Source organism: Magallana gigas, chromosome 7 (assembly GCF_963853765.1).
Source record: "Magallana gigas chromosome 7, xbMagGiga1.1, whole genome shotgun sequence".
Classification (NCBI taxonomy): Eukaryota; Metazoa; Mollusca; class Bivalvia; order Ostreida; family Ostreidae; genus Magallana; species Magallana gigas.
In genome coordinates, this window is record NC_088859.1 from 39450055 (window position 1) to 39464585 (window position 14531).

The window sequence follows — 14531 nt, forward strand, 5'->3', positions numbered from 1 at the left end:
ATACTTGCCAAAACATCATTGACGATTTAAAAAAAAAAAGCTTATTATAATAGGGTAGTATTCTAAGGAAACATATAATTTCGTGAAAACGAATATTCCAAAGCTAGAATTAAACGAAGAAAAACCCAAAATAAGGAAATTAGACACCACAATCCATTTATTCCTCTGCGTTTCCAAATTTATCTCAAATCCTCGAAATACTTAACACAAAAACCCCATCTTCTTTTCCCTGACAAACCTAGATTAAAAAAAAATACTTCTCTGGTCTTTGATAGTTTGGTCATATTGGATGATCTACAAGAACGTTTATAAAGAAAAGTCTGAATTTGCACTTCCCATATCCATGATATTGATCTTTTCTTTATTAATTTGAGGTAATTTATAATCACACCCGGTGTGGCTTGTGAATTTGCACTCTACATATCATTGAAACTTCTCTTAAACTTTTTGTTTGGAATAACGTTATATGCAGTGATATGAGACAATCTTCGATAACAGTCCCCGTGTGATTTTTTGCCATTACTAGATACCACGATACTAGTAAAAATAAACCGCACACAAAATTATAATTTCATTGCAGATGCACCTACAGATACGATACATGAAAATAAAGGAACATGTTGACATCGCTATTTCACTAGATAAGATAAGGCATGGTATCTTTATCTTCACTTGTCTGTGTATTGAACGAGAAACACAAACCAATAGTTGAAAAAGTGCCTTAAATATTCAGTCAGTTTAAACCGAGAACAGTCAACCACTACAAAATATGGTCAATAGATATATACTCAATGCAAGGGTGAACAATTCATTTATTGTAGGTAATAGGAGATTTCACAGTAAACAGATTTAACAAAAGAACTGAAACTTGATTTAATGCTCATAATTTTGCAAAAGTCTTACGCGATGAGATTAAATGTTCAAAACTAAAGATCGTAAATACGACAAATTGAAATATTAGTAGTTATAGTGTTAATATTTAAAGCTAGTAGAGGTAAATTTTTAGACCTACCTGTTGACAGTGTGTCTCAGTCGCTATGTAGGGACTTACCCGACAGCGAATACGTTGTCAATTCCACGAATTATAAAAATAGCACATTGATATCACTATATAATGAATATGTACACCAATGCAAAATAAACTATCCCCCCCCCCCCCAAATCAAAACTTGAAAGAATAGCTACTTAAAAATTGAGCCAAGTGGAATTAAACCATGCAAACTTTTGCTTTTTACAATTTAAAAGCCAGGGGTACTCTCATAAACCAAACAAATCTTTGATGTTCGGTTTCCTACTAAGTCCTGTATGTGTGCACTGACAATGCAATGATTCACACACATGCATTAATAGAACATGTTTGTCTATGTATATTATGCGTTTATATCAATGCCTATCAGATTCGATATTCGACGAAACCATTGGATTGGGCATGTATCATGCAGCAGGTTAATTTGGCAAAAGCTTCGATATAGATCGGATTTAACGATATACCGGTATTAATTTGCTTGATTCAAAAAGTCTCATCAATAAAATACTCAAACCGGGGCAGCTCGTCCCATGCTCTCTACCTCACCAGGTGTTTCCTTTATGTTTTTTTTCTCTTCACATTTTTACATAAAAGCCTTTTCAGACACTGGGTGTACTGCTTCGTAGCAATGGGATCAGATAAACCACGACATTAATATTTCTATCCTCATTGTCAGGCTGTTGAAAATATAGCTCGCATTTACATTATTTCCACCATTCACATCATTAATTTCAATGTGTTCGTGATTGGGTGCAATGTTACCAAATCAAGGCTTAAAGAGACCCCCTCCCTCCACGAATATTACAGGCTGGTCAACAACACGTTATCAATGGTTGTTTTGAAAATGCAACATATACTTCTGTTTGCCATTACAACTCAATTAAGGATTCAATTCTTAGGTTATGATTTCGAAATGGCAGTTTCGGCTACTGGTGATCATTAGTGCGCATGCCTGTCCTCATTAACACCAGCCAAATTCTGCATCCATTCTTTGGTCCATGGAATGCAATTTATATTACGCAATGGGTTGAATGCGCTGCATATTTGTAACCCAGTCTGAATTATGCAATTTCTAGCACCGACAGTATTTTAGTGCAGGGGACCCTCAGAACGCATAACAACTGTTTTATGTATAACTGATTCCCTACATGATTTATATCAGAGATGCAAAAATATTATATATGTAGGAAAACCGAATTCTTGAATTGAGAATTTTCGTGTCTTCCACAAAGTTTTTGCAAATGCTTGCATTTTATAAATCATTAAATATCATAGTGAATTTTTTTTTAAAACTCCATACCATCTACTGCTTGATTTACGTGTGTAGTTGAAAAAAAATCATATTTATAAACGCGTCGACAAATTACAACGAGACAGTTTCCTTCAGCGTAGGGCTGAGGAAAGGTTGCTTTATCTAGTAGATTGATCAATAACTTTTCTTGTCGAAAGGAATCTGCTAGCACGGCCACCGTTCAAAAGAAAGTTGGCAAGGGAACTGTTTAGAACCTCTACCATACATGCAGCTTGAAAGCATCATTTTTCCCTTTCTCTTTTCTTTTTATCAAATCAGTTTGGATGAATTTTCGTACGTGTACATGTAGTAGAGTTCTTTAGAGTAAAAGTCTGAGGCATGAGACATTCAGCAATGTTTAGTCTAGTAACTCTTCTCTAAGTGTCATCCTAAACTTTGGATAATTTTTTTTTTATACAGTAATATCGAGTTTGAATCTTTTACGATACATCCATTGACATGCTTCTATAAAATTGAGGTAATTTGTTTTTATTTTTCGTAATTTTGCAACATTGGTTATGTTTTCTTCAGATTCAGACAAGATATGTAGAAAAGTTTTCTTATTTGTAAACAATCTTCTCTTATATAAACCTACTGAAGGGCAAAAACGTGCATAAATGTGCTTGAACTTTTCAATGAATCAAGAAGAAGTTATTTATTTAATTGAATATAAACCAGATATAACAATTTGACTTCTGTTATTGATATCCTTTAACATTCTGTTTAACAGTTAATCGGCCATAAACGTATGTTTGTCAATATCCCGATGCCATTTTTATACACATGAAATACAACAATAAGACACTGTTGATTCTTTTCAGTTTATCACTATTTTGTTTTTATAAAATAACGTTTTCAGAAATCATGATATTTTGAACATTCTAAAGAATTCTGTTATAGGGTAAAAGAACAAAATAAAAAAAAATAATTTAAAACCAACATTTATCTCCGATCAGCAACGGTGTTTTGTTCGAATTAAATTTGCTGAAAGATATCAAAATCGTTTTAGAACTTACACAGAAGCAACACAAACTTCATCAAATTATTGTGGACCAACGCAAATGATCTCAACTAGGTAAAATGATCAATGTACCCTTTGAAGTACACAGAAATAATGTTTAATATTAATTAAAAAGACGCAAGGCGTACACACATGCTTTATAACTCGCATCGTGTTCTGCATGCAGATAATTCAATATATGGCAAAAAATTATTATTGTCATCTCCAGTAACCGTCAAACGTTTATATGCCTAGCTTCGTTAGTTATTCGAGTTAAATGTATCGAATGATATTTAGCAACTTACCTGATTTCAAATATATTTGCAACATTATACAAAAACATCCATACAATAAACAATTCAAGCTATTGCACAAGTTCATATATATACAAAAACCAAACTGACATTTACTTCTGTTCCCACGCACAGAAAATCCATTTCCCCAAAAATCCATGTATTCATTTTCTGAATAACATTCTCAAAATAGAGATACAAAATTCTTAGTTTAAAATTTCATTCAAAATTGTATCTATTTAGTCGAACACCTTATACATTCTTTTATAATGACATAATAGATTGAACTTTTTTTTCCGTAATAATTCATTCAATATAGCTTTTTCACAATATTATGATCCTGTATGCATTAACAGTGAAGAGACACCTTTCTCAAAACCCATCAACTTAAAACAGCTGAAAAGGAATAAAGTCGTAAAAGATATCATCTTTCATCCATTTAAAAAGAGTTAGTGAATTAAAGTGTAAGGACGGCATGGTTTTGATGTCATGTCGGTTATGCTAAAAATAACAACGCATGAAACACAAATTTATGTTTTCTTTTAGAATATTGTCTTTGCTATCTATGTCTTTGATACCTGGTTACAAGAGGGTTTTTATCTTAAAAAGAATCACCCTAAACAGTTAAAATTCATAAACATGCTTCATTTTCTTAGAAACAAAATGGTTCCTATCTAGATCCTGGGATGGCTGTGCTACCAGTGTGTATTGCAAAGTCCACAAATCTAACAAGGGGGTTGACAAGAACTCAAGTTAACCCAGACAAGCCATGTTGTAGAGTCACATTTCTATCATAATAACTATCATATGATAATATCTCTCTCTCTCTCTCTCTCTCTCTCTCTCTCTCTGTCATATTTTACATATGGGCATATATGCCCATAATGCATATTAAATATGAAATACAATATGTTTAAAGATTATTCTTTATATTCAACGGTGTACAGTAAACTAAGTTATTCGATACAAGGAATAGTTTTCTTAAGTTACTTTCACTTTATATGAGCTTTCTCATTTTTAAAAATTTATACCTTGCCAAAAGACGTTTTATGGGTCGGAAATAAAAAATTTCTTGTTGAATTCCAGGAGGCTAGCCACCTCCGATAGATGTTAAAAAACAACACGGACTTAACGTGGTCTTTCCCACTTGATGAATTTCATTCGCCTATCTTTCTTTTTCTGATTTATAATTTCATTCATACAGAATCAGGACATTTCCAAACGTAAGCTTTGGATTTTTATGATTTCCTTTGCTTGAGTAATACTTAAGATAAACTGATTTTTTAAAGAGACCGTGTGAAAATTTATCACCTTTCCTTTTGTTTAAGATTTTGTTCTAATACGTGAAATAAAAACATTTTGAGTCAGACATCTAAATTTTTTTTTATCAAATTGAGACCTTGAGAAACAGGAACAATCACATCTATGTTAAACCATAGTCATCATTTTAAGTAAACATCAATGTAAACATGTAAACAAATCAATTAAAATAACAACACGCATATTTGTATCCCTTGATATACATGAAGTCTTAATTCAGATAGACACATCTCATTGGAACTATAACCAGAAACAATATAGTTTTGAGGAAACCACATTTATTATTCTCAAGAAGAGAACCTCGTACATGTTTTGCATGATTCTTAAAAAAAATTACAATTCAACATTTTCTAAGGATCTTTGAAAGTAAATGGCACGTATCTTTCTTAATCTTAAAGGTCTTTTACGTTCGATTTTTACGTTGATTGAAAGCTGGCGTTTTCTGTTACAAAATAAAACATTAAATACATTTTTGAGAAAACGGTTATAGAGTGAATCCATTGTTTTCTCTTCCTTCTTAAAATATCTGAGTATTGACATAAACAATGTAAAATGATGCAAAATCTCACAAAATCAAAAAATAACAAGACAAAGTTTAAACTACGCTATTTTTTGTGTAGTTTCAATTCGTGATGCACATTTCTATTAAACTCTCCTGTGTTTGATTGTTACTCACATGTTTCTATTTTTGACAATTGGACAAAAACAAATGACAAAAATATGTACTTTAAAATAGAAAAAAAAATCGTGGTGCAATTAAACACATTTATATATATTCGAAATATCGACACAAGGCACTGGAAAAAATCCTTATTTTTAGAATAAATAAGATAAATACATCTTTCATTGATATAAACTTTGCACTAAAAAGTCTACCAACAATGGAAAACAACAGGCCCATACAAAAATATTATGACATAGTTTTAAAAGATATACAAAAGAGTAAAAAGATTTACAATTTAACAAAAAAAAAACCACTCAAAGATCTAGAAAAAAAAATATGATTCCAGGTGTTTTGGGGGGATTTAACCTGTCGGAAACTCGGATTACTTGCCATTTTCTAATCTTTTGGCTAGACTAGCATGTTTCAAGGACATCGTTCTCCTCATATCAAATAGTTTATGGACTTGTTTGATTCAGTAACATATTGTCAAAGCGTCAGTGCTTGGAATGCATGGAGCATGTTAATACATATGCAAGTCTTCAGGTGGGATTGCTCTTTGCAGTAAACGACTTGGATGGGTAATGCAAATCATCAATGTTAATTTCATTTGATAAAGGGGAATATGATAATGCTTGTTATGTATCTTAGTCGGTAGTGTTACATAATTCGTAGATTGCAATGTCCAGTGCGTTAAGATTTCGGAAAGTTCCTTCTCCATTATTTTTGACGGTCTGTTTTACGCCCATGGTAGTCTAGATGGTTGTAACATTTAGTTACGCATTTAGGTTTTTTGATATTATCAAATTTACTGGCATTCATGGTCTAAATCTGTCTGCCTACATTTATCGCGAGTTGCTATGAATGAGCTCTTTATGAATGAGCCCTGTGAATGGCTGCTACACGACGCCGACAACACGACGTAAATACACCTAAGTAGAGCAGGGAGTTGTAGGGTACAGTGATCGCACACGGAGATAAGTACCGATTGTTCTACACTACAAGTATTATAGTTATATGTACTACGTGCATAAGTACTGATAGTTGTGCCAACAAACAAGCAGCAATCAAGTCTTCTCTCTGTTACACGGAAGTCATAATCATATTAAATATATCTGAAACTGACACTAAAAATAACTATTTTTTTTTTAAAACGTTGCGAGATAAAACGGTCAAAACAGATTAAGATCCTATATACATACATGTTAAGTACCAGACGACAGATGCGCGTGTATTATAAACTGTTGTTCATAGTAGCATGATGCCTAATGGTTGATAATGAAGTCATTTTCAACCAAAAAAAAACCGTCTCCGACGACACCCGATACCGACAAAGTTTACTCTTTAATAAATTAACATATAAATATTCTGCATAGTCATGAGCTACGAACTTCGGAAAACTAAATATTTTACACTGGGGCGAGAAAAAATGTTATCAGCCTCATCTGATGAAGATGGCCATTTATTAAAGTTTAACATGTTTATCCTATAAAGATATACAATGTTTGAAGAAAAATTGCAAGGGTAATTTAATTCTGCTTTTAATCTTTGGTATTATAACTGTATCATCCCAATTCATGTTATCATGTTATCTTTTCTGCAATACCAAAGCCATTTTCCCAGGTCTAACCGTCTACATTAATTTACATATTACTGATCTGGACTATTTCTTTTCGACAGATTGTCAGTCTACAAGTATGTGCCAAAATTTTCTAACTGTTGCAAGAAGGGGGTTGATTTGCCATACTTCAATGGAGCAAATAGGTAGTAATTAGAAATCAAAGTACTGAAGTACTGACGGGAGTTGATTTTATCGATAATCATTTATTTTAAAATCAACTTTGCGTGGCAATTAGTTTCAATAGTCTGTCCCAAGTTATTGCTTCCATCAATTTTTGATGATTTTTAATAAAAATACACATACCTGTGAAAGAAATACAAATGAAATCGATGAAAGGGAATATATCTAAGATATCTTCATTGAACAATTATCCCTTTTCACTCAAAAAATTTCACAGGAACGAAAACAATTTTCTTACGGAGATTTGTAATGGGAAATGTTTACATCTTTTCTCCGTTCGGAATACACTCGGAATACATCGCGCAATTTTTTAACATTATCATCCGGGCTTATTAATGGCTGATGCAATGAAAAATCTCCGTAGACTTTCAATTTTCGGATGTGTATAAACTATTGAAACCTGAAGCGGTAGAGGGGGCGTTTCAAAACAGATAATCTGGACATTTTTCATATTAGTGGATGAACGTAGTTTGAGCACAAAGGTATTTACTATTATTGAAATATCAAGCAAAAAGTGGTGGAAGCAAAAACTCGGGACAGAGTATAGTCTGTATTTAAATTACACACTTTTTTATGATATGAATTTTAATTAGACTTTTCAGACAAGAATTTAGAGAAACCCCATATGAATCATGTTAAGTAATATTCAAAGATAGATTTCAAACTATGTATTAGTAATCGAAACAATTCTAAAAATTGTATGGATCCAAGCACTATTGATATTGAACTCCAGTCTCGTTCAACCAGACGCTCAGCTGTCTCCGTTAAAATCCGACAAGCAAGAGAGCCTCTCTGTTTGTCGGAGATTTACGGAAACAGCCGAGCTTTTGGTTGAACGAGACTATACTAAACTCTGGCGTAAGAATACATGAGGCTACATAAATATCTAAATTGTTCGTATTATATAAAATCTTACTATTTTCAAAGTGTTTATAGATAAGTTTCCTTGAAAAACAATGCTTCAGCATTCATTACATCGAATTTTTCTAGTATATTCAAGAACAAAGACTTGTCAGCGGTGATGATTTGTGCTAAGGTCCAAACACTGTTTCACTTTCGGTTTGCCAGAGTGACTGCATAGGCAAGTTGATTAAAATCAACTCCTAAAAAATGTGGGTTTCGAAATATCAACGCACAGGATGACAGGAGGTCGCCGTAACACAGTTTACCTCGACCCCTGTAACAAACCGGAGTAACACTTGCTACTCACCTTAGATACAAAGTAATTCCTTGCAAGATATTCCATGGATTGTATACCAAATAACGAACATTCACGTTAAAGCTTCGTCAAGATATGTTGAAGGGACGGGGGGGGGGGGGGGGGGCTATCTGGCCTTCTTATTTCCTATAGCTAGCTGCATTCTCAAATTGTGGTCAGGGTCATCAAGCACTGCCATCAATACCCCACATGCCAATTTCACGATAACATGGGGGTCTGTGGGATCAATGTTCTTCAAAAATTAATACTCAGCACATGCATTAGTCGATTAAATGATAAAGATAATATTTTTTAAGTTTTGGATGTGAATTTTTTTCTATATTAAATGGCCATTGCATAATTACAATGGATTCAATCTATGATAGTTTTATCCAAAGCTTTATGATATTTTGCAGTATATTTCGGGTCTGGTTGAAGTCAAGCTTAAATTTATTGTTATTACAAGATTAACTATATAATATGCTCAGTTTGGGGTGCTGTATTTAACATTATTTTTGTTATTAATATGTATTGTGGAAACGATATAATATTTGGCCTTCATCTAAAAGTAAAAAACAAGAGTGATCATTTACATTTTGATAGAGACAGTTGATAAAAAAAGACAAGACGTTGACATTTCAGGATCGAGATAAAGACAAGTCAAGTTACAACTAAAAGTCATTAATATGCTCGTTAGAATCTGCACCTGGTCTGTCATATTTGGTATAATATACATGTACTTATATCTACATATCTATCTACATAGACTACCCGGCATACAATGCAGCGTTAACACCTGTGAAATGTGAGTTCAGATTACGTGGCCAAATGTTAAAATTTCGTTTTAATAATTTACGATTGGTTTATGTTTGCCAAAACAACAGCTGGAAGGACCAATATCCAAGACCTCGCACAATGGGCAGCCCCATATCCCTGTCAAGTGTCTACAAGTTTTTTATGAGCTTTTGTCAGACATGTCATCCAGTTAGTTTAATTAAGCACAATAACTCCTAAACTTTGTCCCAGTGTGTTTCTAACACTTTTGAGGATTTTCTAAACTAGAAAAAGCACGTTTCTCCGAGGAATAATTAATTCAAAATCAATTTAAGAAAACCAAATTATATGTTGTTAATCATATGTACATTTTAACGCTAGACTATGACAAAAGGGAAAACAAATTGGTAATGGGAATATATAATGGAAAACTAGACAAATTGTCGGCATCATCATCATCCGTTAATGTCTTTTGCAATGTAGTGTAGACGTTAAATAGCATTACAGTCAATTCAATTCAAAACCAGTCTTACAATTTTTTTTCTTAGTGAATGAAAAAAAAAGACCCAAAGAGAAAATTAACTATGGATATCAAAATTATTGAACAAATTGAAATGAAAAAGACACATGGAGAATTAAAAGAAAAAGGATTTACCTATGTCGGGTAGTGGTTATTAATATAATATTCTTCAATCGTCTTCACTGGTAACATAATGTGTTGATGGTAAAGTTTAAAATAAACCTAATGCGTGTAGTTTTGTGATTTGGCATCCATCCAAGTTGGTGGTCATTTTATTTTTTGCTTAAGTTTGTAGTTCGCCTACTTGGCATTATATAAATAGTGCCTGTTTGAGAGGGTAACAGTTGAATTGACACCCCGAGAAAATCATTGTCAACTGACGCGAAGCGGAGGTTGACAATAGTTTACGAGGGGTGTCAATTTCAAATGTTATTCTCCCAAACAGGCACTATTTATTTTATTATACTGAATGTTTTAATTTTAGAGAAATTTTTACTGCTTTTATATAGAAATGACGTAAATTCTACGGCGAACCTTACACGCATTATTTACGCGCATGTAACACTTCGTTGTGTCACCCGTTGCTAAGTGTGTTGCTAACGCTGAGGGTAATAGAACGGATTATCAACTGCGGCTAAACCAATCAGATTTCAGTATTTAACATGAAAGTATAATAGCGAGCGCAGCTCACCGGCGCGCAGCGCCGGCGCGAAGCGAACTCTACCGGCAAGGCGTGTGTGAATAGAAAATTCGGACTATTTGCACATTCATTCAACGGATTTTTTTGGCGTCAGTAAATCGGACCAGTATTGCCTTGTTTTAATCGTCCCAGTAGTTCCCTGTAATTATGGTTTCCCGTTTCACACTCTCACGAGAACAAGATAAAAGACTATGTACATGCATTGTAAATAACACAACGCCAATTTCCATTACTTTTAAGACTAACGGAGTTATCGTCCTTTCGAGTGACGTCACAATGGATTTCTTGCACATTGATCCGACAGAATTTTTCGGAGTCAGTAAATTTCGACCCACAATGCAATTCCTCAATGTCGGCCGATCTCACTAGACTGGATACCATCTCGCGAGAATCAAAGTAAAACTTTTGAGAAACAGATAAATTGTCTAATTTCCAGAACATCATGCTTTTTAAGTAAACAATCAATATTTTTCGCGTAGTTTTTTCTAGTGTGTTTTCAAAGAGACAGACTACACTTGACCGACGTGAACTTTGACGTCACAATAAGGGGAAACAACTCTAAGTAGTTATTGTAAATCTGCTGAAATATAAATACCAAAATCTTCTCAAAATCTTGCAGAGCTAACGAATCGAGACATTTCTTCAGAGATAGGAAACAGCTGTAACTTGCTCTCATTTGGATGAATGCTCACATTTATTTTTTTTCACTGTATTTACGGTATTTTCCAGGAACGTTTTTTTTAAATGGGGCGTGGCAACATCATTCAAAAAATCTTCACAAGCAAAAAGAAAAATAAAATTCTCTTAATCAGGAAAAATCTAATCGGGGTGAGGAATGGGGAGTGCGTGGTATGCATTTAGCTCTTTAGCTGCTCAAAAGTGTCTTTATTTTCACTACTATTTACGGTATTACATGCTACCGGGGGATCCATTTTCCTTATGTGATCACTAAATTTTTTTATACGTAAATTTGATTTCTTTTTAAACGGGGGAGGGGGGATTCTGTGATAAGTCAATTTTTATTTGTTTAAGAAAAATGTCTGCTGCAAGAAAAGAGGAAATATTATGTTAAAACATTATGTTAAAATCTTTATTATTCAACATTTTATCTGAGAAAATTCTATACTGGCGTGCGACCAGTATGTAAACAATCTGATCAAAATCAGATTTTTGATCCGCTCCGACAAATTGTGATGTCGCTACACTTTGTTCAGCGACTATCAGAATTTCGGAGCGTTATTAAGATCTGATTTTAATCATATTGGTATATAAATAAATAAAAAATCTTATGAATTATGAAAAATAAAAATTTACTGGAAAATTGGTATATTTATTTTATTTTGCATTCTTCATTTACGTGTACTTTACGTCACTACTTTTATTTTTATTGATTTATCATAAATCATTTTTGATCACCTGCTGCGCTCGCCCCAACGGTCGCACCGTAAAACATATTAAACTATTTTGTTTGTTGTCGAATAAACGGTATAGCTATCGAAACTTCATGAGAAATTGCGGTAACGAGGGCTGTTTGTATTGGTATTCAATGGAAATCCGTTTGACACAGATTGAAAAGATAGCGATTTTAATTTTGCAATCGAATACTGTTAATGTCTAGACCGAGTGCTTTGTATAATCTTTGTTCCATTCTGACATAACTTTGTCAATTGATGGTAAAAGCAATATTTTCCATTATTTTGTTTGGAATGCTCTTGTTACCAGTCTATCCGAAATAATCAATATGAAACAAGCATTCTGAGAGTATTGCATAAGCAATACACGTCCCCTACCGGTTTGTAGAAATTTGTAAAAACATTGCACTGTTATGCAGAATATCATTTCTTACCGTCTCAACAGACGAACCCGATAACGAACCCGATTGTAATAATAGCGAGCGCAGCGAGGCGTCGCGAAGCGCCGCTCGCGTAGCGAGCTCCATAGACAACGTGTACGAACGGAGGAAATTCGAGTTGAAATCTGCACATTGTTCAAAGAAAATTTTATGAGGCCACGTGAAAACGTTCTACTATCCCAGTGATCCTTTGCGGTGCATAGCAACATGGCTGAACAGGAAGCGTTTCTAAGGAAAATTCTTACCTGTAAATCGCATACATCATTTTCATTTAACAATAATTTAATTCTGGTTGCAACGCGTTTTCTGATTGGCTAAAAAAATTATTTTATATTGTATAAAGAATGTTGCCTACGTCATAGTAAGACTAACGTCAAAAATGTATTAATCCGCCTGACGTAACGTTTGAATTTTGTACAATTTGATATCAATTTGATGGTCAAATGACCGTTTTTATCTACAATTAATAGCAAAAATAATTAAATTATAAGCAATGAATGTAATATTTTTTAGTTTTATACGATATAAAATGGTTTGGGGCAGTTTACGCTTTATAAACCGCTTCTGCCCCAAACCATTTTATATCGTATAAAACTAAAAAATATTACATTCATTCCTTAATCCTTATAAAAAACATTAAAGTAAACAACACATATGCTTACGTAAAAAACTGTACCTATGACGTCATTTCTTTCCCCGAATTTGTCCGACAATTTACGAAAACTGTCGAGCGCAAAACGTTAAGTATGACGTCACAGTGATCTCGCGTTTAATATTCCCGCGTTACATTTAGAGGTGGATCAAGCATCTGTACTGAATGTAACGTGTAGGAAGTACTCAGTAGGGAGTCACCGTTAATACTGATACTATGCTCGCTATTAACGGTGGCTGATTAGTTTTGTTTTGATGATTTTTTTTGCTCAGTAAATACACATGCAATTTCCATGCTATATTTATTGTCATATTGATCCAATCATTGTTATACGTTAGGTAGGTGACAAAAATTATTAAAAAAGAAAAGTCTAATCGTTATTAGATCTACGTGTAGCCACGTCATTTTGTAATGAATGAATAAAAGAAAAAAATTTAAACTGTTAAAATATCAACATGTATTTGATATAGTTGGCTTGCATATGTGGTCAAACCTTTCAATAATATTGGATATCACACACTAAAAAAGGGGGAGGGCACATATGTCTACAACGCTTATATAGCGTACAAAAATTGAAAAGATTAAAAACAAAATTGATGTCTCAGAGGAAAATAATTAAAACGGTAACAACAAGGAACAAAATGAGATATAACACAGACACACAATTTATTGATTTCAATGATCATTATTAAAAGGTAAAGAAGAGATAAAAAAAAAACGGCTTTGTGTTTATCAAAATATTTTAATAAGTCTGTTTAACATTTTATTAATGATCAGTGGTAGCTATAGTTTTTTGTTTAAGTGTATTTAAGCCTAGGAAAGGACCATTGGAATAAAAGTTTGATATCTTCCGGTTCCTTGCGGTGGTAAAAGTTTTCGAGACAAAGCCAATATATTATCATGCTTAGAAATGCAATATTACAGTTTGATATATCACCACGATAGTTGGTTAGCTATTGACAGGCAAGTAGCATCAGGGGGGGGGGGGGCTTGCCTCTCTCGCAGCAACTAATTTTTTAAAATCTACATATAAAAAATTGAATTATCATGGAGTTCCCCCCCCCCCCCCACACTTTTTTTGAAGAATGGAAAAAATTGATATGAAAAAAAGGAAATTAGGATTGAAATTGAAGTTACATATACTACGCCAGCCCCCCCCCCCCTTTCAAAAACGATGCTACGTGCCTGATTGATATTACTCAGCACTTGCGGTCTGGTACATTTGTAGGTCCAACTGCTTTACACAATCATACTTTTGCTTTATGCTAAGTTAGGCACTCAAATCCGACACGTATGATTGACTTGAAAAGGCAATGAAATCCATGTTACATAAAATATCTCAGTCACATTAAACTAGATTTCCTGGGTTTTTGTTGGTTTTTTATCTTAAAAAATCGTTTATAGTAAATAACTCCGAAAATATTTCAGAAATTTCTTCAATT

General features: G+C 33.4%; 1 protein-coding gene across 9 annotated transcripts in view; it reads right to left on the reverse strand.

Annotated features, from left to right (window-relative positions):
* The window catches only part of LOC105348870 (uncharacterized), a 35637-nt gene that overhangs the window by 14268 nt on the left and 6838 nt on the right, over positions 1-14531 (reverse strand). The window contains exon 1 of one of the 9 annotated variants that reach the window (XM_066065358.1): positions 10021-10044. The exons of 4 other annotated variants lie outside the window; for them this stretch is intronic. The gene's annotated coding sequence lies outside the window, so the exon portion shown is untranslated. Of the gene's footprint in view, positions 1-1012; positions 1447-1491; positions 1516-3623; positions 3765-8603; positions 8691-10020; positions 10045-14531 lie in introns of those variants that run through there. 4 more of the 9 variants (XM_066065354.1, XM_066065350.1, XM_066065357.1 and 1 more) reach the window with 4 other exon arrangements.